At 47.6% G+C, this 26706-nt stretch overlaps 1 protein-coding gene and 1 pseudogene across 3 annotated transcripts in view; one reads left to right on the forward strand and one right to left on the reverse strand.

Moving 5' to 3' along the window:
• The first annotated feature begins 130 nt into the window (after nucleotides 1-130).
• Nucleotides 131-26706, forward strand: part of PPM1B (protein phosphatase, Mg2+/Mn2+ dependent 1B) — a 95873-nt gene continuing 69297 nt past the window's right edge. For all 3 annotated transcript variants that reach the window (XM_074949364.1, XM_074949363.1, XM_074949365.1), the window contains exon 1: nucleotides 131-345. The gene's annotated coding sequence lies outside the window, so the exon portion shown is untranslated. The remainder of the gene's footprint in view (nucleotides 346-26706) is intronic.
• On the reverse strand, nucleotides 5226-6273 carry LOC141984556 (alkyldihydroxyacetonephosphate synthase, peroxisomal pseudogene; annotated as a pseudogene).

The following is a 26706-nucleotide window of genomic DNA, read 5'->3' on the forward strand; positions in this document are numbered from 1 at the left end:
GAAGAGGTGGGATTAACTAAATGACAGACATGATAGCCAATAGAATTGGGCTGCCTAAGTTGGGTTCCGAGGCCGGGCTGTTGGGGGTGGATCATTTCACCCCGCACCCCGCCTTTTGCATGCTGACGTGAGCGGCGGGAGGGGGAGGGCCCAGCATCGGGCGCTGGGAGAGGGGTTCCCAACATGTCGGTGCTGCTGGTTGCGTTCGGACTACGCGAGCGGGCGGCTGTTGCGGCGGGGGGAGGCCAACCCGGAGCGCCCGCAGCGTGAGACCCTGCCAGCCACACCCCGCACCGGGCCAGGCCGGCCCTCGGACACCGGGGCACAAACGCTGCCCGCGGCCAGGTACAGGCCAGGGCCCGACTCGCCTCGGGGCATTGCGGAGTGGGAGGCCTCTCCGCAGCGCCGGGAGCCCTCTGTCTGCGCGTACGGGGGGGCAGGCGGGGCCTGTGCGTGTGTAGGGGGGAAGGGGACCGGCAGGCGGGGCTTGTGCGTGTGGGGGACGGGCAGGTGGGGCTGTGCTCGTGTGTACAGGGGGTGAAAAGGGAAGGCGGGCCAGTGTGTGAAGGGGGAGGCGGGGCCTGCGTGTGTATTGTGGGAGGGGAATGAGGAAGGGGGTAGGAACGTGTGTCTGTGTTGTAGGGGCCAGGCGAGGTCTGTGAGTGTGTATTGTGGGGGGAGTATGGGGAGCGGGCAGGCGGGGCCTGTGCACGCATGTACCGCAGGGGGTAGGGCAGAAGGCGGGGTGTGTGTTTTGTGGGAGGGATATGGGGAAGGGTGCAGGATGTGTGTGTATTAGGGGGCAGGCAGGGCCTGTGTCTCGGGAAGGGGGAAGGCGGGGCCTGTACGCGCACGTGCGTGTACTGGGGAGATATGGGGGTGGTAGGCAGGGCCTTGACCTGTGTGTGCTGGGACGGTGGGGGGCATGCGTGCAAGCCTGTATTGGACGGGCGTAGGGGGACAGGTGGGGCGTTTCCATGCACACACGTGTTTGTGGGGTATAGGGGATCTGTGTATATTGGGGGGTGGGTAGGGTGGCATGTGGACCTGCGTTCCTATATTGGGGGTACTGTGGTAAATGGATGGTCTATGCGAGCATGTGTGTATGTGCAGTGGGTGGGTCGGGTAGCAGCTGGGGGGGCTCGTGTGTCTGATTGGCAGGTAGGGTGGTAACTCTGGGGGGGGCTGCCTGTACTACGGGGGCAGGTAGGGTAGCCACTGGGGGGAGGCCTTGCTTGTGCCTGTACTGGGTGGGGTAGGGTGGCAACTGGGGGGCCCGCCTGCGCCTGTACGGGGGGGGGCCCGCCTGCGCCTGTACTTGGGGGGGGGGGGGTAGGGCGGTAGGCGGGAGAACTTACCTGTGCCTGTACTGCAGGGTGCCGCCTGCGCCTGTACTCGGGAGGGCCACCTGTACTCAGGGGGAGGGCCTGCCTGCACCTGTACTGAGGTGGGGTGGAAGGGCCTGCTTGTGTGTGTACTGGAGTGTGGGTCTGGCGGCAAGCGGGTGGGCCTGCGTGCGCTTGTATTTGGGGGCGGGTAGGGTGGCAGGCAGAAGGGCCAGGGAGTAAGCAGAGCTGTTTGTGCATGTGCTTAGAGGATAGGGGGGAAGTGGCCTGCGTGTGCACTGGGGAGGTAGTAAGAAAGGTGGCAGGCAGGGCCTGTGGGTGTGTTGCGGGGAAGGTGGGAGGGCCTGTGTGTTGGTATTTTGGGGTGGGGGGGAGAGCTGGGGCCTGTTCCTGTTTTTTTGAGGGGGTGATGGAGTGGGTAGGCAGCGGGAGGGCCTGTGTGCGCCTCCACTGGGGCGGGGGTAGGCAGTGGGAGGGCCTGCGTGTGCCTGTACTGGGCCCCCCAGGCACACGCCCCCACAGGCGTGTGTATGTGCATTTGGGGACAGCAGGAGCAGGTGTTGCGTGTGCATGCATGTGCGCATTGGAGGGGTGGGGGAAGTGTAGGCATGGTCAGTGCATGCCTGTACTTGTCTGGGGAGTCGGGGGGGGGGGAGGTGGAGCCTGTGGGGGTGTGTGCATGCACACATTTGGGAAGGCTGTGATGGGGGGAATGTGGCACCTGTGTGTCAATGTGTGTTTGGAGGGGGCAGTGAGAGATGGGGCCTGTGCACATGTGTCTGTGTTTTGGAGGGAGGAGGAGGGGGTGCTGTGGTGGTGGCAGTCAGGGCCTGTGCATGTATTTTGGGTGTGGGACTGTGGTGAGAGGTGGAGCCTGCACATGTTTTGGTGGAGCAGCAGTGGCTACAGGCAGGGTCTGTGTGTGTCCATGCATTTCAGGTGCTGCTGGTGGCTGGCAGCATCTGTGCATGTGTATACGTAGTGGGGGTCGTGGCGACCTGTGCATGTGCATATTGGGGGGCGGTTAGGGCCTGTGTGTGTGGCGGTGGGGCAGTAGGCAGTCAGAGCCTGTGTGTATGTGTGGGAGGAAGAAGGGGCATGTGATAGTGAGGCCTGAATGTTCGTTGGGAGGGGAGGTTGGCAGGTTAGGCCTGTAAGTGTACTGAGATGTGGATAGGGGAAAAGTGGCATACCTGCCAGCCTGTGTTTTTACTAGGGGTGGGAGGGTAGGAGGAAGGGTCTGTGTATACTGGGGGTGAGAGTTTAGGAGGAAAATGGCAGGCTGGTTGGCTGGCCTGTGTGTGTATGGGTGGGGGTTAAGGGGAAGGCAGCAGGCAGGCATGTCTGTTTATAGGCAGGGAAAGTGACTGCCTAGTTGGTAGGCAGGCTGACTTCTGATGTTTTGGAGGGTGGAGGAAAGTGGCTGGCGTGTAGGAATGCCTGTGAGTGTATGGGGGTGAGGTGGCAGGGAGGTTGGCAGGCATACCTGCAAGTGCATGGTGGGGGAAGGGGGCTGACAGACATTGGGAGAGAGGAGGAGTAAAGTGGCAGACAGGCACAATAAAAATCAAAGATTTTATTTAAATTGGATAATTTTTGTTTTTAATTTTATAATTTTTACTTTTTAAAAGCAAACCTCTTTAAAATAAAATCTGAATTTAATACAAAATGGTAAGGCCTGAATTTTATAACCTCTTAAAACATTTAAATGAAATATGCTGAATCCATGAGCTTCTATCAAAAACTTTGAGTTAAGAAGTTTTTTTTCTGTACAAAGAAAGAATCAGGGGAAAACAATTTAATTTTTGAGGTCAAGCTTTATAAATATGGCACAATAGGTCATGTAGTGTATTAAGGGCTTGTTTTGTTTAGTAAGCATACATTTTATATCCTGTTTGGTGTATTTTAAATTCCAGTTACCATCCTAATGCAGCTTGCATGAGCAGACACTTATATAGTAAATAAGCAGTATATCATTCACAGTTTTCTAACATACTAAGTGTACAATTAATAAGAATCGGAAAATATTACGCTATGTGATTGCTTAAATAAATGTATATAGCTACAGTGTACCCTCCTAGGTAGCAAAAAGAGTACCAAATCTAGTGTAAAGGCTCTGTTTAGTTGTAAATCAACATGTATTAGTGGTTATATCAACCAATGAGAGTGCACCTTTCTTTAGAAAATTACTGAAGTATAAATGAAAAGGCTGATTAAAATTTATTTACATTTAGGGTTTCTACTTGGTGATTTACATAATGATTTAAGTCGGTGACTTAAATTAATCCGCCCTATGGGCAGGCTTCTGTTGTATGAGGTGAGGGAAAGGAAAGTGGCAGGCAGGCTTGTGTGTGTATGCGGGTGGAAAGGTAGCAGGTAGGCCTTTGTGTGACTTGGGGTGTAGGAAGTGACAGGCCTCTGTAACTATTCCGTGGGAGGAAGAGTTGGGGGGGGTACTGATACGTAGGCAGGCTGGCCTGTTTATATTCGGGGGGTGGTGAGTCAGGTCTGTGTATGTATTGGGGGGCCAGAGGTCATAGGAAGACAGGTAGGCATGTGTCTTTATTTCTGGGGTTAGATGGCTAGCTGACAGGAAAGCAAGGCAATCTTGTGTGGTTTTGGGGTTTTTTTCAGGAGGAGGTGGCAGTTAGGCAGGCAGGGTTTGTGTATGTTTTCTTTGGGGAGTGCATTGTGTATCGAGAGAGGAAAGGTGACAAGCAGGCAGGTCTGTTTGTGTATTGGGGTAGTAGACAGGTGATTTATGTATTGGGGGGCAGTTGACCTCTGAGTGTCATCTCTGCCTCTGCCCCAATATAAAGCAGGCCTGTGCATGTCTGGGTTGGAGTGGAGGTGGCAGAGAGGCAGACTTCTGCATTTTTTCTGGGGCGATGTGGCTGGTAGATAGACATGTCTGTGTATTGGCAGTGGTAGGAAGTCATGCTTGTGTTTGTACTGAAAGTGATGGAGATGGCTGGTAGGCAGGCCGGTCTGTGTGTGTGTGGGTGGTGGGATGCTGTAGGAAGGCCTCTGTGTATTGATGAGGTGGCAGGCAGGCCTGCGTGTATTCTTGAATGGCTGGCAGGTAGGCTGGATGGGTGATGTGTCTTTTGGGTGGTTGGCTGGGCTGTGTGTGGTTATCAGGGGATGGTAGCCAGGCTTATTTTGGGGAATGGCAAGGAAGCAGCTGTGGGCTGTGCTGTGCACAAGCCTTGTGGGGGCAGGAGAGAGGAATTGGTGGGTGGACAGGGTTGTGCGGGCATTGATATGGGGTAAGGTAGACAGGGCTGTGTGAGCATTTGGGGCTGGGTGGAGAGGGAGGACTAGATGTGTATTTAGGACTGATGGAGGGGATGTAGTGGATAGGTGGGCATTGTAGTTGGGGGAGAGGGGAGACAGAGGGTAGGCTGGGCTGTGTGTGGGCATTTGGGATAGGAGTGTGCTGTGTGTGGGCATTTGGTGCTGGGGGGAGGGGACAGGCATTTGGGGTGGGGAGGCAGGTGAGCCTGTGTGTGTGTGTTGGGTGGAAATTGAAGACTGGTGTGTGTGTGTTTGTTTTTGTTGGGCTGAGGACATCTGGCAGGCAGGTAGGGAAGCTTGTTTGTGTATTTGGGGAGGAGGCAGGCAGTCTGGTGGGGCCTGTGTGTGTATTGTGAGGTGGGGTGGCAGCAGGGGAGTCGGAGGTGGGTCTGAGTATGTATTGAGGGGGAGGCTGGCAGGCCTGTGCATGTTTTCTGGCAGTCTGTAGTGGGTGGGCAGTGAGACTGGCTGGGCCTGTGTAGGGGGTATGTGTGGCTGGTGGGCTTATGCATGTATTCTGTGGGGGGCAAGATGCGGTGGTATGGGTCTGTGTGGGCACTTTTTAGAGAGGAAGTTGGGAGGTCAGATTGCAGCCAAGCAGGTGGGTCTACTTCTGATGGATTGAGGTTTGTGGTTCTTTTTCATGCCTGATGTGCGTGTGGCCAACCATCCTCCAAGGGAGCTGAATTCCATAGAATCTGGTTCATGGCCTGTACAGTAACCACTCTCACCAAGCTGTCTTTCCAAATCTTGTCCAATAATGCCAGCCTCTATATGAACACTTAAGTTTTTCTCATCTATCCAGAGAATTTGATTCATTTTTTACGTATCCAATGAAACAATAGTTCTTCTCTCATCTGCAGGACATTCGAGAGCACTAGAAACACTTGTTTCTCCACCAAATGGTATTATGCAAAGATTATATTTGCAGGCTAGTTCCACAATTTTAACTACGTCATCATGGCAGCCTGGCCATACAACTGTATCGGGAATTCGTTTAAACATTCCTTCGCTTAGCACAAATATCTCGTGTAGGCAGTGACATGAGCTCTGAACACCCTATGTTCTGCTTCCCATGAATATGAGATTTTAGTGGCTCTAAGATTTTGAAGAAATTCTTCATTTAAAATAGATGGGGCGGGCAGGCAGGCTAGTCTGCCTGTGTACTGGGTGGTTAGAGGAGTTGGCTGGTAAGTGGGGGTGTGTGTCTTGGGGACAAGGAGAGGATCTGGGGGACATGAGTGTTTTTCAGGGTGATACTAGGAGCTGGGAGGTCTACATTGTCCTGGGGAGGGGAGAGAGGAGGCCTGTTTAAATATTGGGATAGAAGGGGCAGCTGGGATGCCTGTGTGGGGGAGAAGAATTGGGGTGTGTGTGTGGGGGGGGGATGTCTATAGCATGGGAGTAAGAACAGGAGAAGCTGAAGGCTCATGCAGGTTGAGAAGAGGGAAGGAAGAATAGGAGAAGCTTTGGAGGAGCAGTGGCGGTTGGGAAGTGGGTGAGATAGGAGAAGCTTGTGGGTGACTGGGGTATGTATCGGGGGAGGAGAAGTTGGGGGTGCCTTGTGTGCATGTATTGGGAAAGCTGGGGGAGGGCTTTGTGTATATTGCATTACCTGCCTTGGCTCCATGCTGCTCCCGGAAGAAGCCAGCACCATCCCTGCAGCCCCTGGGGAGGGCGGAGGCAGGGGGTCTCCGTGCGCTGCCCCCGTGCCAACTCTGTGAGCTGCAGGGGCAGTGCTTGCGGGAAGTGGTGCATGGAGGCCTCCTGCCTAGGAGCCGCTGCCAGAGGTATGTGCTAGTCGCTTTTGGGAGCCACCCGAGGTATGTCCTGACCCTCTCCTGCCCCAGCCCACACCCCCTCCCACACCCTGCATTCCCTCCCAGAGCCTGCAACCTGCATTCCCTCCTGCTCCAGCCCAGAGCCCACACACCAACCCCATACCCAGCCTGGTGAAAATGAGTGAGGTGGGGGAGAGCGCGAGTGATGGGGGGTCAGGGCCTCAGAAGGGGCAGGACAGGGGCAGGGTAAGGGTCTTTGGGTTTGTGTGATTAAACAGTTGGCAACCCTGAGGCATGTATATTTGTTATATGGGGGCTGAGGAGAGAGGTGGGAAATCCTATGAGCGTGTTATGGGATTGGGTGTCAGATGGATGGCTTATGTGGCACGGTGGATTGATTTAAATCAAAGCAATTTTAAATCACCGTTTTGCATCTTGTTTTTGCATTTGAACTTTTCCTAAAGAAAGATTGATTCTCATTGGTTGGAAACCATTAAGACATGTTGATTAACAACTAAATATAGCCTTTTCACTTAAATGTAGTAGTTTTTTGGCTAACTAAGAGGATATATTATATCTATATATCTATTTAAGCAATTATATAGCTTATGTACATTTATTCAGATTCTTAATTGTGGTTTTTTAGTATGTTAGAAAATGGGTTCTGTTTGGATGGAGATTTGCATTTAAAAATTCACAAATAGCATTGAAAACTTTTTATTAAATTAAAGTATCTTAAATGTGCTGTTTACATAAGAAAAGAAAAAAATAGGTTTATCAAAACGTGTTTTGCGTTTAAAACAGTCTGCCTTATTAAACAAAAGAAGTATTATCTGTAGGTAGTGAGTTGAACTGATTGTTTCCAGTCACCATGTCCTTCAGAATTTTAGAACTGATTGGTCTCATCCTGTCACACACTTAGGGTATGTCTACACTACGAGATTAGGTCGATTTTATAGAAGTCAATTTTTAGAAATCAGTTTTATACAGTCGATTGCGTATGTCCCCACTAAGCTGCCCATTGGAATTCTGGGTTAAGCTCCCAATGCCTCATGGGGCAAAAACATTGTCGCGGGTGGTTTTGGGTACATGTCATGAAAGCAACGGCAGAGAATCGTTTCGTGCCTTTTTTCCTGGGTTACCCATGCAGACGCCATACCACAGCAAGCATGGAGCCCACTTAGCTCACCGTCACCACTGCTGTTAGCATTGTAAACACCTCGCACGTTATCCTGAAGTATATGCAGAACCGGGCTAAGAGATGCCAGCACGAGGAGGATTTTGATGAGGACATATACACAGACGTTCCTGAAAGCACAGGATGTGGCAATTGGGACATCATGGCTGCAGTGGGGCTGGTTGATACAGTGGAACACCAATTCTGGGCCAGGCAAACAAGCACAGACTGGTGGGACTGCATAGCGTTGCAGGTATGGGATGATTCACAGTGGCTGCAAAATTTTCTCATGCATAAGGCCACTTTCCTGGAACTCTGCTTTCCCCTGTCCTGAAGCACAGGAATACCAAGATGAGAACTGCCCTGACAGTTGAGAAGTGAGTGGCGATAGCCTGACTTGCTACTGGTCAGTTGGGAATCAATTTGGAGTGGGCAAGTCTACTGTGGGGGTTGCTATGATCTAAGTAGCCAGTGCAATCATTGACGTTCTGTTGTCAAGGGTAGTGACTATGGGAAATGTGGAAGTCATACTGGATGGCTTTGCTGTAATGGGGTTCCCTAACTGTGGTAGGGCGGTAGACGGAACTCATATTCCCATCTTGGCACCGGACCACCTTGCCAACCAGTACGTGAACCGCAAGGGGTACTTCTCAGTGGTGCTGCAGGCACTGGTGGATCTCAAGGAATGTTTCACCGACATCAGCGTGGGATGGCCGGGAAAGGTGCATGACGCTCACATACTTAGGAACTCCGGGCTGTTGGAGCAGCTGCAAGAAGGGACTTACTTCCCAGATCAGAAAATTACCTTTGGGGATGTTGAAATACCAATAGTTACCCTTGGGGACCCAGCCTACCCCTTGCTCCCATGGCTCATGAAGTTGTACACTGGCAACCTGGACAATAGTCAGGAGCAGTTCAACTACAGGCTGAGCAAGTGCAGAATGGTGGTAGAATGTGCCTTTGGACGTTTAAAAGCTTGCTGGCGCTGTTTGACTAGGTCAGACCTCAGCGCAACCAACATTCCCATTGTTACTGCTGCTTGCTGTGTACTCCATAATATCTGTGAGAGTAAGGGGGAGATGTTTATGGTGGGGTGGGAGGTTGAAGTAAATCACCTGGCATCCGATTTTGAGCAGCCAGACACCAGGGCGATTAGAAGAGCACAGCAAGACGCGCTGCGCTTCAGAGAGGCTTTGAAAACCAGTTTCATGACTGGCCAGGCTACCGTGTGACTGTTGTGTGTGTTTCTCTTTGATGCAAACCCGCTCCCTTTGTTGACTTTAATTCCCTATAAGCCAACCACTCTCCCTTCTTCGAAATAAAGTAACTGTTGTTTTGAAACATGCATTCTTTCTTCATTAATTTAAAAAAAAAAAAGTAACAGGCAAGGTAGCCCAAGTGGGTTGTGGGGAAGGACAAGGCCACATTGTTTATTGTAGCCACACTAAAAATCAAACTGTTTGACAGCCTTCTGTTGCTTGGGCCATCCTCTGGAGTGGAGTGGCTGGGTGCCTGGAGCCTTCTGCGCCCGCCCCCCCCCCCACGTTTTTGGGCATCTGGGTGAGGCGGATATGGAACTTGGGGAGGAGGGCATGCGGTTATACAGTGGGTGCAGCAGGGGGCTGTGCTCTTGTTGGCTTTCCTGCAGCTCCACAGACGCTTCATGATGTCCATTTGCTCCTCCATTAGCCTCAGCCTCAGCATCGCATCCTGCCTCCACTCTTCGCGCTCACTTAATTCTTTCCTGGCCTCTGCCACTGAATGCCTGCATGCATTAAGCTATGCCCTGTCAGTGCGGGAGGACTGCATGAGCTCGGAAAACATGTCGTTACGAGTGCGTTTTTTTTTTTTCTTTTCCCCCTTCTAATCTGCTATAACATCTGGGACGGAGATGATAGGGGGAGCGTAGAAACATTTGCACCTGGGGGGAAATAAAAAGGGAGAGTAAAATTTAAGATGATACATTTCTGAGACCAAAAGGAAGACTCTTTCATAGTGAATCAAGCAATTCACAGCAGACAGCAGTCGCATTTTGCCTTTTATATTGAGCGCCTGCGGGTATGGTGACACCACACATGGCTGGGCAACAGAATTCGGTTTCCAGGCAGCCATGGTAAGCTTTTTGGTATGCGGGGTTGGCTTCTTACGCCTCCATAACATGTGGGAATGTTTTCAAACTGAAGCGCCCTCCTTTCCCAGAGTAAGAAATAGGTTGGGTTTCACATTTAAAAGGAGGGGCTGCAGTTTTCGGGTGGATGTGCAGCACACACGTACCCCCACCCCGCCGCGTGGCTATTTTCTGGGATGATCCCTTTTAGCCAAGCGCAAGCTGCCCAGCATGAACGGGGTCCTTTTACTGTTCCCTTACAAAAATTCCCCTATTTCAACCAGGTGACCATGAATGATATCACTCTACTGAGGCTAACACAAAGATATAGACCGAATGTTGCTTGAATGCAACCAAAACCCAGGACCATTCGCTGCCATGCTTTGTGCCGCAATGATTCCAGAATACTTGCTACTGGCTTGGCGTGGTAAAGTGTCCTACCGTGGAGGATGAAATAAGGCAGCCTTCTCCAGAAACCTTCTGCAAAGGTTTTTAGAGTACCTCCAGGATAGCTTCATGGAGATGTCCCTGGAGGATTCCCATTCCATCCACAGACACGTGAACAGACTTTTCCAGTAGCTGTACTGGCTGCGAATGCATCCCAATTCTTCGGGGCAAATCAAACATTAAACGCTATTGCTCTTAAACCCTGTACTGTAGTTACAAATGTGCACTCACCAGAGGTGCCTTTTCCAGCTTCAGGGTTGGGGATTCTGCCTTGGGAGGGTATTGGCTCCAGGGTGATGAAAAGGTCCTGGCTGCCGGGGAGAACGGATTCACCACTTGCCTGCGGCGCATTCTCCTCCTCCTGCTCCTCATCCACAAAGTTGTTCTCCCTGTTGCGTCAGACTCCCAGCTTGCAGGTGTCCACGGACAGTGATGGGATAGTGGTAGGGTCCCCCGCTAAAATGCCATGCAGCTGATCATAGAAGCAGCATGTATGGGACTCTGACACATGAGATTTTGGCAAATTTTGCATTTCTTCTTTTAGATCGGAGTTCGGCCTGCACAGATGCTTCTCCCCATACAGCAATCCGATCCAGTGTCTCCTTTTCAGTCCATGCTGGAGGTCGTTTGCGGTTCTGGGGGGACTGCATGGTCACCTGTGCAGCTGAGTTTGCCACACTGTCCAAACAGGAAATGAAATTCAAAAGTTCCCGGGGCTTTTCCTGTGTACCTGGCTAGTGCATCAGAGTTCAAGGTGCTGTCCAGAGTGGTCACAATGGAGCACTCTGGCATAGCTCCCAGAGGCCAATACCGTCGATTTGCGTCCGCACTACACCAAATTTGACCCAGCGCTACTCCCCTCGTCGGGGAGGAGTACAGAAGTCGGTTTTAAGAGCCCTTTAAGTCGACGGAACGGGGTTGGTTGTGTCAATGCAGTTATTTTTAAATCAACCTAACACAGCTAAATTCGACCTAGCCCCGTAGTGTAAACCAGACGTTAGACTTGGTGTATCCTACAGAGTTAGGTCAACATAAGCCAGCTTATGTTGACCTAACTATGTCAGTGTCTACGCTACAGCCTTGCTCCTGCCAATGTAAATGCCATACTACACTGACATCATAATTGCACCTCCATGAGAGGCATAGGGCTTTTGTTGGTGTCGTTAGGGCAATACAGTATCTACGCATCAGCTGTTGGCTGTCTTGTTGGACAGCTGGGAGCAGGGAGGCGAGAAGCCTGTGGGACAGCTAGGCTCCTGGTGGAGAGCTGCATGGTGGTGAGAGTCAGGGCTCTCACCACCCAACACTACCTCTCTTCAGTTGGTGGAAGCACTCTTGGTAAGGACACGCACCACTGACAGAAGGAGGGTAGTGTGGACATCAGCCACCAGAGTACTTATTGCAGTGGCTTTAAGCTAACCTAACATAGGTTGACTTAATATTGTAGTGTAGACAAGCTTTTATTCATAGATAGGAGTAAAACAAGCTTTTTTGTTTTTCCAGTTAACAGTTGGTTTCTTAACTTTGAGTCACAAGTTGTTGAACTGAATTAGTTAAATAAACTGAACTGAAAAAAAATTCCCTCTGCACTTGCAGAGAAGACTACTGCTGTCAAAAATTGGTTTAGCACTTTTTAGCAAACTCAGGTTCCAGGTGCTTAGCCAATTACTTCCACCAGGTCAGTGATTTGATTCTCTTTAAAACATTGATAGCAAACATGCTGCTCAATATTTGAAATTTGAATGATTTTAATAGATTATAGGTTTCAGAGTAACAGCCGTGTTAGTCTGTATTTGCAAAATTTATTTGAGCATAAGCTTTCATGAGCTGTAGCTTATGCTCAGATAAATTGGTTAGTCTCTAAGGTGCCACAAGTACTCCTTTTCTTTTAATAGATTATAGTGAGTTTAGGCCTACAACATAGGTTGTCATACTTGGAAAATAAAGTTTAAATTAATTTGTCTTAACTTTATTTAAAATAGATTTTTAAATTAAAAAAAAAAGCCTTTAAATTTTTTGGGGGGAAAAATCATTCATTTTTATCCATCCTGTGCATGTGTGTATTGAAATGATGGGGCTGGGAGGCCTTACTAGTTTTGTCTTCACCAGGCAAAAGGTGCATGCTTAACTGGTGTTAACTAACAAGGTAGAAAATTAGCAGAGACATGGCAGTTTGTATCCTTCACGATGTAGAAGGTTGGGGTAAATCTTATGCTCCCCCATAGTCCTGACCTCAACCTGTTAACACATGTGAAGGCTACAAACTGTCATGTCTTCACTAAGTTGTACTCCTGGGGGAATTCTGCACCAAAAAATGAAAAATTCTGTGCCAAAAATAAATTATGCACACAAAATTCTGTGAATTTTATCTGTCAATAAATAAATGTCGCTCCAGCATGGCAGTGTGGAGCACAGGTCACTGGCTGCACTGAGGTGGGAGATAACTCTGAAGCCCTCACTTCCCCTTGTACAGGGACTCAGTGAGGCTGCACCCAACCCTGACACAATGCAAGGGCCAGACCTGGTCCAGAAACACCCTGGGGTCCTGCCCTTCTCCACCCGGTGTGGGTGGGCATGCTCATCCCAGCAGGATCCAAGTGTGGAGGGGCTTAGTGTGGGGGGATCTTGGTGTGATGTGAGGCAATCTGGATGTAGGTGGCTCAGTGGGAGATCTGGATGCACAGGGGCTCATTGGGGGTTCTGGGTGCAGGGCCAATGGGACTCTGCAGGGGATCCAGGGGAAGGCGATTGGGGCTCAGAAGGGGGGTCTGGGTGTGGGGAGATGGGGCAGAGGGTTGGGATATGGGGGTGGGTGAGGGCTCTGTCTGGGAGAATGGGCTGGCTAAGGGGTTTGGGGTGCAGGCTGCCCCAGGGCTGGGGCCAGAGGACCCCCCATCTCATCTCATCCCATCCCATCCCTCTCCCCGTCGGCAGATGCTTCAGGGGAGAGGTGCTTATCTTCTGCTGGCAGCAGCCCTGCACGTCCCAACTTGCACCTCTCCCCAGTCCCCAGGCACTCCCTACCTCTCTCCTCTCCAGGCCACTGTAGCTGCGCACCTGCATGGCCCCTTATAGTCTGCTGCGCAGCTGCGCATCTTAGAGTGAACTTAGGTGACATCATTTTGACAGCCATATGTTTCACCAGCAAGGCTGGAGCGTTTACAGCTACCGCACAGACCTTTGCCCCTTGAGCTAATGGAATAAGTGATATGAATAGTAGGAGGTTGTCCTCTTATGTGGACCAGCAGTAGAGGGACATGGGACACTTTGCCCCAGTGGGTTTCACAGATATTTGCTGAAAGATGAAGAGATTCAGGAATCTTGGGTTATTCAAGGAAGTGTACTCTAGTGGCCACAGATCTTTCTACCTATTCCCCCTCAAGCTTGACCCCTCTTGGTTCAATCCTTCCAACCTATCCCAGTCTCATCTCTTCCACACTCCTAGCTCTTTGTCCTGGTTGCATTCTCATTGCCTAATCAGTCAGTCTCTGATCCTCAGACTTCTCAGCCCAGTCTCCCATGCAAGTTCTAATTGTATACATTCAGATTTTCCATCCAGTTTCTCCCTACTGTGCTCCCAGTTCCAGTATCCTTGCTTAGCCAGTCCTTGTTCCCCACACTCCTTCCAGGGTCTTCATCCAGTCTTTCCCCCACCCTGGCCTCTAGTTGCCTCTTCCTCCACTTAACTTGTATGTCCCCATTGGTTCCCAGTTGCTTCCTCCTTGCTCCAGTAGTTCCAGTCTTACCCTTTGGCTCCTCATCTGATCTCAGCCCTCCCCCCCCCCCCCCCCGGGTCCAGCTAGTCTCCCTTTTATCCCCTCTGCAGTTGTCAGGCAGCTTGTGTTAGCACAGGGGAGAGATGCTTCCTGCTCTCATTTCTGGTGTCTGGCCCAATCTGCAGAAGCCCAGAGCTGTAATTGCAGGGAAATTGCTGTTGAGTCCTGGGCTGGAGCATGCCCATTGTGGACAGAATCTTGAGGAAATTTAACTGTGAAGCTCTAGCAAATTGCCACTGAAGAAGAGGCAACTGCAACTCATTTAGAGCTTATTACTGTGCCAAATGCAGTGAAGTTTTATGGGGCAATAAAATACACATCCCTGACACAAAGCATGGATGTGGTAGAGCTTCTCAAAGAGAGTCATCAGAATTTAACATGGGCAAAACAATGTGCTTTTTCTGAATACTATTTTCAAATGGCTGAATTGTTTTGGCTGAAGTTTCGAATTCTAACCAAGGCAGACAGCTGACATGGAAAACTTCTCTCCAAATGGTTAGTGTTTGGCAAAATTATAAGCAATTGAACGCAGGATCTTTTTAATGGGAAGTGTGGGGCAGTCTTAAGTCAGTGCTGGCAGTCCTGCTTTAATATGATTATTGGTGAAGCTGTGTGGCCATGTGTGGTGGAGTTGGGAAGTATGTGGGGGAATTTGTGGGCTCTGAATGGGAATCCAAGAGGGTGAGTTGAGAGACCACACTCCATACTACAGGAAGAATACAAATATATGAAGTGCTGCCAAGTGTGATTGCACAAGAAATGAAGAAAACTGAAAAACTTTGTGCAGGGAGGCAGAAAGGTAGAGTAGGGGACGAGATGTTGCAATTCAGGTCAATTTCAGTTCAAATTTCGTTATTGGCATGATAGGATATACAAGCACTGCCAAAGTATTGCTGCTTTAAATTCCACAAAATCCTTTTTTTGTCAGAACCTTGCTGAGCCTCTGTAGACCATTAGCAATGCTATATGCATTTTTGTCAAAGATTTTTGAACTAGATACTACATTAAGATCCCGCTGGTGTAAAGATTTAGCCATTACCAAATATGGAGAAACAGTTTTCTGTTAAACTAATTGGAGGCATTAAGTCAAGAGAAGTATATCTTAAATTGGATAATACTATCTGGAACATAGATGCAATATAAATTATTTAAATCAGGAACTGTTAGATTGATAAATGCTGGCATTGTCAGGAAATGGGGTAGCAGTTTGATTCATGTGATGTGGAGTTGCCCCAATATTATTCGATTCTGGAAGGTCAGAAGTAATAACTTTTATATGTCATCTGACATTGTGCTTAAAGGATAACATGCTATTTTCTGGTTAGTAGAGAACACTTGGCATCTTTATTTTTCCAAGAAACTGTAGCTGTACAGAGCTTAGAGACTTACACTTCAGTATTAGAAATCAAAATCCAGGCAAGTGATTGAAGAATGGTATACAGATATATCTACACTGTCTGAGATGGAGAGGATGTCCTTCTGTAATAAAAATGATACAGATCAGTTCACTGACATATGGACAGACTTTATAGAAATGGTGAAATGTTAGTGTGTGACTTTGTTTGTTTGAGTATTGATCCCTATGTGTATTCCACAGTGGGTAAATATGTGCTCAATAGGCCTGACAAGATTTTTCTAACAAGTAGCATCAGTTGGTCCACGCTTGTGCAGTTGCTTCCCTGATGCTTCATACCCCAGGTATAAGGAGTGGTGCAGACCAGCACCTTTCCAGTTCCTCCTTACTGCCTCATGACGTAGGTTGGAATCCTCCAGTGTCCAGAGCTGATCCTCTTCAATGTTTTTCTTGTAAATGTTTAAAAGTTTTATGTTTTTAGTTTAGGCTATGTGTACATTTAAAACGTTACAGTTGCACTGCTGTAGCACTTCAACGTAGACACTACAGCATTGGAAGACTTCTCTAGTCACTGTAGGCAAATCGCCTCCCTGAGAGGTGGTAGCTAGGGTGTTGGTGCTGTCTACAGTTAACTATCTCTCTCGGGGTGTGGGTGGTTCAGACCTCTTAAAGACATAGCTATACCAGTGTAACTTTTCAGTGTAGACCAGTGCTTAGTTTAATTCCTCACCCTAGGAAATCTTCTGATTCCTTGGGGCAGGATATAGATTGTCCTCTGCCTTCCAGGGTTTAAGAGTTGCATCTTCTGCTCCTTTTTGGTCAGTGACAACCACCACTGCTGCCTCTACTGTCTTTCAGAAACTCATATCTCCACTAAGGCTATGTCTACAGTAGCACTTTTGTCGTTAAAACTTAAGTTGCTCAGGGGGTATGAAACAGCCCCCCGACAGACATAAGTTATATCAACAGAAGTGCCGGGATAGACAGCATTATGTCAGCGGGAAAAGCGCTACTGCCACTAGTTGGGGGTGGTTTAATTATGCCAACAGGAGAGCTCTCTCCCATCAGCAGAGAGCTGCTACACTGGAGACCTTACAGAAGCACAGCTGCAGAGGTACAGCTGTGCCCCTGTAAGGTCTCTAGCATAGACATAGCCTAAGTGCAGTATCTGCAGCTCCTTTCCGAGCTGCATCTGGCAGGTGTGAGAATTCAGACTTTAGAAGCAAGCACTTAATGAGGCCTCAGTCAGATAGTTGGTGAGATGCCTCATACTTGAGCCTGAGACATCGAGGAGTGCACCTCATAGTCTGATGTCTGACTCAAGAATGGGTATGGTTAGAGTGAAGGACCCTTCATTTCTGCATTCTCATGAAAGTAAGAGGCACTCTTATAAACATAAGAGTTGATTCCCCTCCTAGATCTTCTAAGAGACGGTCTCTCCCCCTGTCCAAGTCAAGTGAGTTTTCTCACCCAGGATTCAAGGACTTAGATCCTCCTAAGCTTTGTGACTGTGAGCAAAAGGTGCATAAGAACAAGGCTCTTTCAGCCATTCTTTGCATAAGTAGCACCAACCTCAGTACTAAATAAAATCAAGCAGCCAATCTTTGGTGCCAACAATAGCCATGTGGATGGAGGCTCCATCACTGGCGATACTGCCACAACTCTGGAAGGAATCACTGACTACCAAGAGTTTCTTTACATTGACTCCAGTGGCATGGGGCAACAAGATTCAGCATTTAAGGCTCCAACATTCAACACCACTTCAGAGGATATCTTCATTCTCCCAGACTCAGATTCCCTCTTGTTGTCTGCACTGACCCTCACCAGTGAGATTCTAATCCCAGGGAGAAGCTCATCTCCCATTCCATTCACTGGCAGCAGCTTCCCAATACCAGTACTGATGGCAATGCCAATGGAACTGGACCCAACCTTTTCATCTTCTGGAGAGTCTGATGTTCCAGTGGATCCATCTTCCCCTTCAGCAAGAGAGTTCAGTCTGGACAGAGGTTCAAGAGCCTCCTGCTTCCAGCCTTGTCCCTCCAAGTGGGACCCCCCTTTCAGGACCAATGGTACCTGTGACACTTTATGTTGGGCTCACTGGGGGCCACGTGACTTGTATGCACGAAAGCGTGAGTCCATGCAATCCCAAAGGGAATCATATTGCTCTCCCCTAAGTGATCAACCAGGGAGCCTCCTGAACCTATGGAGGAAGTCACATTTGATCCACTTGTACCTCCAGTACTGACATGTCGTCTTCCTTGCACAATGAGGTGATTGTTCCAGTCTGGCTTTCTGCTTCAGATTACCATAAACAGTTCCAATAACTAATATGGAGTATAGCAGAAGAGCTCCAAATCCCTTACAGTAGACCCGGGACTTGCAACACAGGCTCTTGGACATACTACAGCCTATACGGATCTAGCCAAATAGTACTCCCAGTTAAAGAGGCCATATTGGAACTGGCAAGAACTGTATGGTGTATATATAGCCACTTCTGTCCCTATCCTTTAGAGGATGGAGGAGTGGTGTTTGTTCTTGGCTAAGGGAGCAGACATCTTGTTCTCTCACCATGCCCCAAGCTCCCTATTCATCCAGGCAGCCATAGAAACATCCAGACAGTAACACCCAGGGGCCACCCCAGCTGACAAGGAGGCCAGGATTTTATACCTCTTGGTGAGAGAGGTATTTACAACTCCTGGGGAATTCTGCACCAAAAATTAAAAATTCTCTGCACAATATTTTGAAATTCTGCATATTTTATTTGTCAAAATAACACACACAATATAATCATGCCAATTTCAATTATTTTGGTAATTTATTTCAAAATACCTGTCAGCAAGTACGTGTCTAACAATACAGACGGAAAAAAAAGAGAGGTAATGTATTTTTAACAAATAGATTCCTTACTAGGCATATTAATACATAACTTGGAGTAATTCATTTATATTACAATACAAAAACATTTTTTCCTTCACCCTTCAGAAGCAGTGCAAAGGCTTGGGGGAGTCATGGGTAATGAAGGAGCTGAGGGAGAGGAAAGGAGCCTGAGCGTGAACCTGGAAGGTTATTGGGTGTGGGTGGGAGAAATATGGAACCGGTGGCTTTTTTTGTTTTTTGTTTGGTGGGGGGAGGGATTGCTAGGGAGTTGGGGAGCCTCCCCCATGCAGACCCTTGCTGACCCCAGACCTCTCCCATTCAGTCAGGCACATTTGCCCCGATCCCCATGTGTCCCTGTAACCCCCATCCCCAGGTGGCCTCATTCAGCCCCTGGCTCAGTGCTGTCACCCAAATAGCTCCTGAGCCCATGCCCCAGCCCCTTAGTACCCTAGTATGTGATTCTCCAGCAGCCCTGGGTGCTGTCTGTCCTCATCTGGTTCCATGGCTGAGTGCTGTGATGACATCCAACTGGGTTCTGGCAGCTGGGTGTTCTGGTGCCACAGCGACTTCTGATAGGTGAAAGGCAGAACTGCAGCACTTCTGACAGAGTGTATTTTCTCTGTGTGTGTGGGGGTGGGTGGGTGGGAATTCTACGCCAGATTGGAATTCTGCGCAGTGGTGCAGAATTCCCCTGGGAGTAATTTGGTTCCACCAGCCTTCAATTTAGAATCTCCCACTATGAGGCTCTCCTGCCAAAATGATTTTTTAAAAACTACTCCAAGTTCATGGACTCTAAAGAGAAGTTGTCCAAGGAAGATAGGGCCTGATTTCAAGCCCTTATCAGTGAAGTAAGATTGGTGGCAAGAACCTTGCTACAAGCTGCTGTTGACTCTGATGCTGATGCTTTAGAGTCCATGGCGAGGGCTATAGTGATGTTCCAGGAATCTTGGCTACTCTCTTCAGGGCTTCCCAGGGAGATATAGGACACACTGCAGGACTTGCCCTTTGATGAAATTTGTCTTTTCACCAGAAGACAAACTAGCCTTTGCATTTGCTAATGGACTCCAGGGAAATTGTCCGCTCACTGGCCATATATACACATCAGCCCCGAAGAGGAAGTACTATAAACCTTACAAGCTGAAGTCCTTACAGCAGTTGTACTACCAATGCTCTTACGAGCCACGTCACAAAAGGCAGAGGGTACAAAAATTCAGATACACTTCCCCGTCTGCCTCTGCTGCAACTACCCAACCTCACCCTCCGACCAAAAGATGCTTTAGATTGGATGCTTGAGAGGTGCAAGCCAGTTTTGATACCATCTCCACCTGAGTCCCAGATCCACTTTGGTGAACGCTTGACACAATTTCCCCACTATTGGAGGGCAGTAAAGTTGGATGTTATCCACTCTGGATACACCACTGAGTTTCTCTCCCCTTCCCTCTTCAGGGTCCTCTCTCACGAGGAGATCCTCCTGCAGGAGGTAGAATCCTTCCTACACTGGGAAGCAATAGAGCGAGTACCCTTTCAGCGTAAAAGAAATGTGTTGGTCCAAATATTTTCTAGTCCCCAAAAAGACAGGAGGGTTCAGACCAGTCCTCCTCCTGCAACAACTCAGTGTCCTTATTTGCAAGATAAAGTGCTGCATGGTTTTATTGGCATCGATTATACCGTCCCTAGAAAGACACGTGGTTTACAGCTTTCAATATGAAAGATGCCTGCTTTCACATAGTGATTTTCTGGTGAAAAGATGAATATCTATCAATGCAGGGTACTCCCATTCTACCTCGCCGCTTCACCCAGAATCTTTACTAATATGTTTTCTGAAGTAGCTCCACATTTCAGATGGGACAGTTCCGCCATCTTCCTGTATATAGATGACTGGCTTCCTACAGGGACATGTGCAAAAGTCATAGCATTGACCTCATTGCTGCTCCTTCTCCTAGCATTTCTGCGAGTCTCCGTGATCATAGAGAAGTCTACTCTAACTGAGACCCAGATTATAGATTTAACAGGGCTAAGGTTTATCTCCCTATGGACAGATTCCAAGCTACTGACAGACAAAGCAATTTATACATAACCCTTGGACATCAATCCGGGTATGCCTTTCCCTCTTGGGTCACATAATCTCATGTATCGAATGATGATATTTGCTAGATTCCACCTCTGCTGCCTGCAGGCTTAGCTTTGAACAGTATATATCTGTGGTCTCCAACCTCTTTATGCACAAGATCACTTTTTGAATTTAAGATCAACCCAGGATCTACCCCGCCCCTTCCTTTAGGTCCTGCCCCGTTCACTCCATTCCCCCCTCCCTCTGTCACTCGCTTTTCCCTATCCCTCAGGGGGTTGGGGTGCAGGAGGGGTTACAGGCTCTGGGCTGGGGCCAAGGGGTTTGGAGTGTGGGAGGGGGCTCTGGGCTGAGCCTGGGGCAGGGGTTTGGAGTGCAGAAGTGAGAGTGCAAGCTCTGGGAGGGAGTTTGGGTGCAGGGGTCATATGGTCACACTGCACCTAATCTCAGAATCCACTGGACATTTAATAAATTTTACTTTTTATTAGTGTCATTTGTTTATAGATCCAAAATCCTTAGGGACTGTCACAAATCAGTGTAACATTCTCATCTGTGGGGTGTGCATTGGTTGAGCCTGGGGCAGGGGGTTGGGGTGCAGGAATGAGGGGTACAAGCTCTGGGAGGGAATTTGGGTGCAGGAGGGGGTTCTGGGCTGGTGCAGGGGATTAGGGTGCAGGTGGGGTTGAGGGGTGCAGGCTCTGGGAGGGAGTTTGGTACAGGAGGGGGCTCTGGATAGGGTGTTGGGGTGCGGGAAGGAGTGTGAGGTGCAGGCTCCAGCCGGGAGTTGCTTACCATAGGCAGCTCCCAGTCAGCAGTGCAGCAGGCTTAGGCAGGCTGCTTCCCTGCCGTGGCCCCATGCCGCTCCTGGAAGCGACTGGCTGCTGGCACATCTCTGCGGTCCCCAGGGTGGGAAGCCGCTCTGCGCGTTGCCCCCGCCCCCAGCACCATCCCCGCAGCTCCCATTGAGCCCCACTGCACCAGATTGAGCTTGGCTCCTCGACTGATTCACCTGGAGTGGCACTCTGGCGAACTCGGAGGGACTTGGGGCCGTTCGGTCAGGATCGGAGGTGACTTTTAGCAGCCCGGAGATCGCGATCGACTGGCAGAGGCTTCAGGATCGACCAGTTGATCGCGATTGGTGGGTTGGTGACCACTGGTATATATGCTGAGTAAACCTAGCATAAACTCTGGAGTGACAATCCCCATCAGATAAGGATCTTCTGACCTAGTGGAAGGATCTGGCATAAGCATGAGTGGACATTCCTTTCTTATCAGCCGTATCTGACAGAAGGATAATCAGAGATGCCTCTTTGTTAGAGTGGGCGGCTCACATGGATGATGGTATGGCAGAGGGCACTTGGATGCCCTGGGAAACAGGGGTCCACGTAAACCTCCTGGAACTTGGAGCTGTCAAAGAAGCATGAAGGGCATTCTTATAATTAATCCAATCTCACCACAGTCTCATAATGTCAGACGATATCACCGCAGTATTGTACATAAACAGGGAGGAGTGCAGTCCATTCACTTCTCTGTAGAAGTGATCAATTTATGGAACTGGTGTATCAAGAATCACATCATACTGTCAGCAGCATACCTCCTAGCAACCCAGAATTCACTGGCAGACCGCTTCAGCAGGCATTTTGTCATGGACCACAGGTGGGAATTGTACATTTCAGTGTTGAACAGCATCTTTTCTCAGTTGGGATTCCCTACCTGAGACCTGTGTGCCTGTCAGAAAAATAGGAAGTGCATCATATGCTGTTCCAGGGGAGCTCAGGGCCAGTTCTCTAGCAGTGATGCTCACCTACTTCCTTGGGCAGACTGCCTAACTGTGTCTTTCCTCCTTAATTTACTGTTTCGAGTATTATGGAACATTCAAAATGACAGCACACAATTCATTTTCATTATGCCCACATGGCCCAGGCAGTTCTGGTTTCCAATTCTCCTGCATGTCAGCCTGACTGCCCATCAGCATTCCTTCCTGCACAGACCTCTTGACTCAAGAGACTGGCAAGATCAGACATCCCCAACTCAGAAGCTCTTCATCTCATGGCTTGGTATTTGGATGGGCATCTGATCTAGAATGTTCCTGTTCCCAGGACATGTAACTGTCCTCACTAGTAATAGGAAGGACTCAACTTTTTTTTTTTTTTTTTTTATCTTGAAATATGGAAGCCCTTCTTTATCTGGGCCCAGCACTTCCACCTCTCCTGAGTAATCTCTGGCTGTGTCCTCCTTTATGAACTGGCACATCTTCCTCCCCCACATGGGGTATGGGTTCGCTCTATGAGATCACAGGCAGCCTCAGCAAAATCACTCCGAAGAAGTACTTCTGCTTGACATTTGCAATCAGCAGTGTGGAGTTCCGTCCACATATTCACAAAACACTATACCTTGGTCCAAGCCTCCTTGACCTTTTGCATCCTTTGGGACAACAGTTTTGCAAGCTGCTATACCACCTGCGTCTTTGCAGTCTCCTCCTCTCTCACTATTTCTAGTGAAACATACATAGGCACCAGCCCTCGAAGAAGGAAAGGGTAGTTACTTATCCATTGTAACTGGAGTTCATCAAGATTTGTGGTCGCTATCTATTCCACTATTCATCCTCTTTTCCCTTTGCTTCAAATTCTCTCTGAATCACCATAAGAGGAGAAGATGGAGACTTATGGGTCTGCGCCACCCCTTTTATTTTTGATATGGACTATGGCGGGAACAACTACACAGGTATGGACCAGTGAACACTACTTAGGCATGTGGAGTGCATGCTTACCTGCAGTGGAATACAGATAGGGATCACACATCTCAAAGAAATCCAGTTACAAAGGGTAAGTAACTTCCCTTTCTGGTGCCCTCTCCCATCCCTTTCTTTTCTATTTTTTCCCTTTTTTGTTTCCTCTTTTTATTGCTTTTTATATCACTTGTATTTCATTTTGTGAATAGAAGTTAATATGAATGATAGTTTTATCATCTGTTTGGTAACTTCCACTGTAATGTTTGTTTTATTGAATTTTTAACATAAAAGATGTAAAAAGACGCTCGAATACATCCGACAAGATATGTACAGGTCACCCAGGAAGGGGCAACATACTGTTTGGAGTCTGATTCCCCCTTTGTCAGTTTGTCAGCAGTGTCTTGCTGGCTGGCAACAAGATTGCTACATACTGTATTGTGATGCCATCCACTATTTTCTGCATAAAAATCATTTCCATGATTTATTCCTGGGGGAATTCTGTGCCAAAAAATGAATAATTCTGTGCTCAAGATTTTAAAATTGTCAATTACACAATATAATCATGCCAGTTCCAATTACTTTGATAATTTCAAAATTTCTGTCAAATATGTCTAACAATATAGACAACAACAAAAAATCAGGAAATGTTTTTTGCAAATAGATTCCTTACTAGGCATATTAACACACAACTTTGAGTAACTCATTTAAACTACAATACAGAAACGTTTTTTTTTTTGTTTTGTTTTTGTTTTTTTGCACCCATCAGAAGCAGTGCAAAGGCTTGGGTGAGTCAGGGTAAGGGAGGAGTTGAGGGAGAAGGAAGTAATTGCTGAGAAAGAGACTGGGAGTGAACCTGGAGGGTTGTTGCTTGTGGGTGGGAGAAATATGGAATAAGGTGTTTGTTTGTTTTGTTTGTTTTGAGGGGGGATGGATTGTTTGGGAGTTGGGGAGCCACCCCATGTAGACCCTTGCTGACACCTAACTTCTCCCATTCAGTTAGATACATCTGTACCTGCCCCCATGTGTCCCTCCACTCCCACCCACCATCCCCTGCCTCCGTGCACCCCCCTTCCATGTGTCCCTGCATCCCCACTCAGCCACCCCCATCCGCATGTGGCTCTTCACCCCCTCTCGCATTCAGTCCCTGTCGCAGTTTGTGTCCCTCCCCACTAGCCCTTTTGAATCCCAGTGTGTGACACCTCACTCCCCACTCCCCCCCCCCCAGTAATCCTGTGTGCCGTGATCTGTCTGTCCCCCCTCCTTGCTTGGCTCTGCGGGGAGGGTGCTGTGAGGAATGCATCCTCTCCTCCCTATGTACTACAGACTGCTACTGCTGGTGAGCCAGCTGTCTCTGATCTGGTGCCACAGAAGTCCCTGGTGGGTGAAAGGGGTAACTGCAGCGCCTCGCCAGCAGAATGTATTTTCTGCAGACATTTTTTTCGGGGGACATGGATTCTGTGCGTATGCAGTGGTGCAGAATTCCCCAGGAGTACATGACAGTTTGGAGATAATTGCATCAGTAAAGGTTAGGGTTGTGCCCTGTTCTGTTGGAGTCCCTTGTTGATGAAGCAAATTTAGTATAGACTACTTAAAGGAATGGATTAATTTTCTATCCTAGTTCTAGTTTTATTAGATTTTAAGACTTGCTTTATATATTTGAAGACAAGAACCAAGATGTTTTCATGTGATTATTCTTCCTTCTGTTACCTATTTAACACTCTTCTCCCACACCAACTTAAGGTGCTTGATGGAATTATTTTAAGTCTTTTTTGTTGTAGCCTTCTTTCTCTTTTCCTTATCTGTACGTTGGCCAAACATTTCACTCAGCTTCCATTTTATAGCTTGTCCTCCCCAGTGTTGGTTCCTCCTTTGTTTTTTTTTCTGATATTTCTTGAAAGAAAATTTCTTCCAGTTTCTATGAAAATCAAATAAAGCCAACATTTTCTTAGAGGTGCCAGTGTTTGAATGCAATATCTTTTACATGTTTAATATGAGGTTGGTAAGCAATCTTGTAGTAAGGGAATATTGAGGAAAGAGTCTTAAGTTTATGGAGCTATTTTGCAATATTTTTTTTGAACTGGTGTTTTTCTTCTAATTAAATCAGGGGAGGAACTACTGAGAATTTAGTTACCCAGTATGCTGACCTGACCTAATATGCAAATCTATTTCGTTCTGGGCCCTATAGAAACTCTAAAATATTAGACTTCTCCTGGGACAATTTATCAGACCAGTATTACAAAATGTCCTTAATTGAGAAGGCGGGAAGTCTTCCATTCTAACACTCGTGAATGTTACTGTAACTGTTTCTATTTCAAACTTTCTATTGCAAACTCACTTTTTAATGCCGCATTCCCAAGTAAAAATCAGTTATTAATTATAGTTTTAAAACGGGTTTCTAATATGTTAGTGCATTACTTTAAGAACAGTTACAATTCTGTACAACTTTCTGAAAACACTAATGTAGTAGTGAAAGTGTTTAGTGGGATAGAATTTTTTTGGATGTATTTTGAAGATTTTTGCGATGAATTCTTTTGTATGCTTGGTAGTAATAAAATTCCACATCCTCCTTATCCCACATTCTTGATTTCCAATTAGAGGGCATTCATTCTCTACTGTGGACTTCTCTTGGTGCTCTCCCACCCTACTAGCAAAAGATTTCTGTGCCTCATGTAGCTATCCTTTGGTTAATTTTTATTTTTCATTACAGCACAACTTCTATAGCTGTCACTTATGTAAGTGCATTTCCAGCATGGATTGACATTTCCACAGCCTCATGGGGTTTTCTGCAATGTCGAGAGGAATTAATATTTCCTAAATTTCCTGAGCACTTAGTGTTTGCTGACTTTCCTTTAATATGTTTTAAAAAACCAAATGAGTAGCTACTAGCTAACAAGTCATTTCAATTGTGGAAGCTCTTGTGAAATTATTTCTTTATCCTTTGGCTTAATTCTGTGGTATCATCTGAGTTTCCAGCTTTTCTTGTTTTTAGAAAAGATATTTCCTGTATGTGAACTGGAGCTCTTTCCATCACCAAAATGGTTCTGCTTGACAGGTTGTGAATACTTTTGGTACCAAATTCCCATTTAAACAATTGTGAAAAAGTAATTACTCATAAGCTTTCCAAATTTTCTTCAATGTGGGATTACTGATGTGTAAATATTTGCCGTATTGAGGCCTACGTTTTTCTTCATATGACTAGACTTCCAACAAAGGAGGGATAGCTCAGTGGTTTGAGCAGTGGCCTGCTAAACCCGGGGTTGTGAATTCAACCCTTGAGGGGGTCATTTAGGGATATGGGGCAAAAATTGGTTTGAGTTAATTGGGGATTGGTCCTGCTTTGAGCAGGGGGTTGGAGTAGATGATCTCCTGAGGTCCCTTCCAACCCTGAGATTCTATGATTCTGTGAATATGGGATTTTTACTTACCTGGATTGGCCATTTTTGCAGATCAGAAACTCATTTGTCTGATGCAGTCTTCAGGGCTATCTCTTTGGGGGAGAGAGAGAGAGAGAGTGTGTTTTTTTCAAAAAAACCGAAAACAGTTATTCAAAGCTTGTACACTTTTTATATTCTACAGAAGTTGATTACCCGTTTTTGATGGATGTGGCAGAAACTAGTCGCTCTAACTCTTCCATGCCTGCATTGGCTCTGCATTGCTAATACTAGTTTAAAAACTTGTTTTTGTTAATATAGTAATTAAATGTACCAGATACACAGGAAGCAATGCAGTGAGTAAAGAATGCTTT

The sequence above is a fragment of the Natator depressus genome, chromosome 3 (genome assembly GCF_965152275.1).
Source record: "Natator depressus isolate rNatDep1 chromosome 3, rNatDep2.hap1, whole genome shotgun sequence".
Lineage (NCBI taxonomy): Eukaryota > Metazoa > Chordata > Testudines > Cheloniidae > Natator > Natator depressus.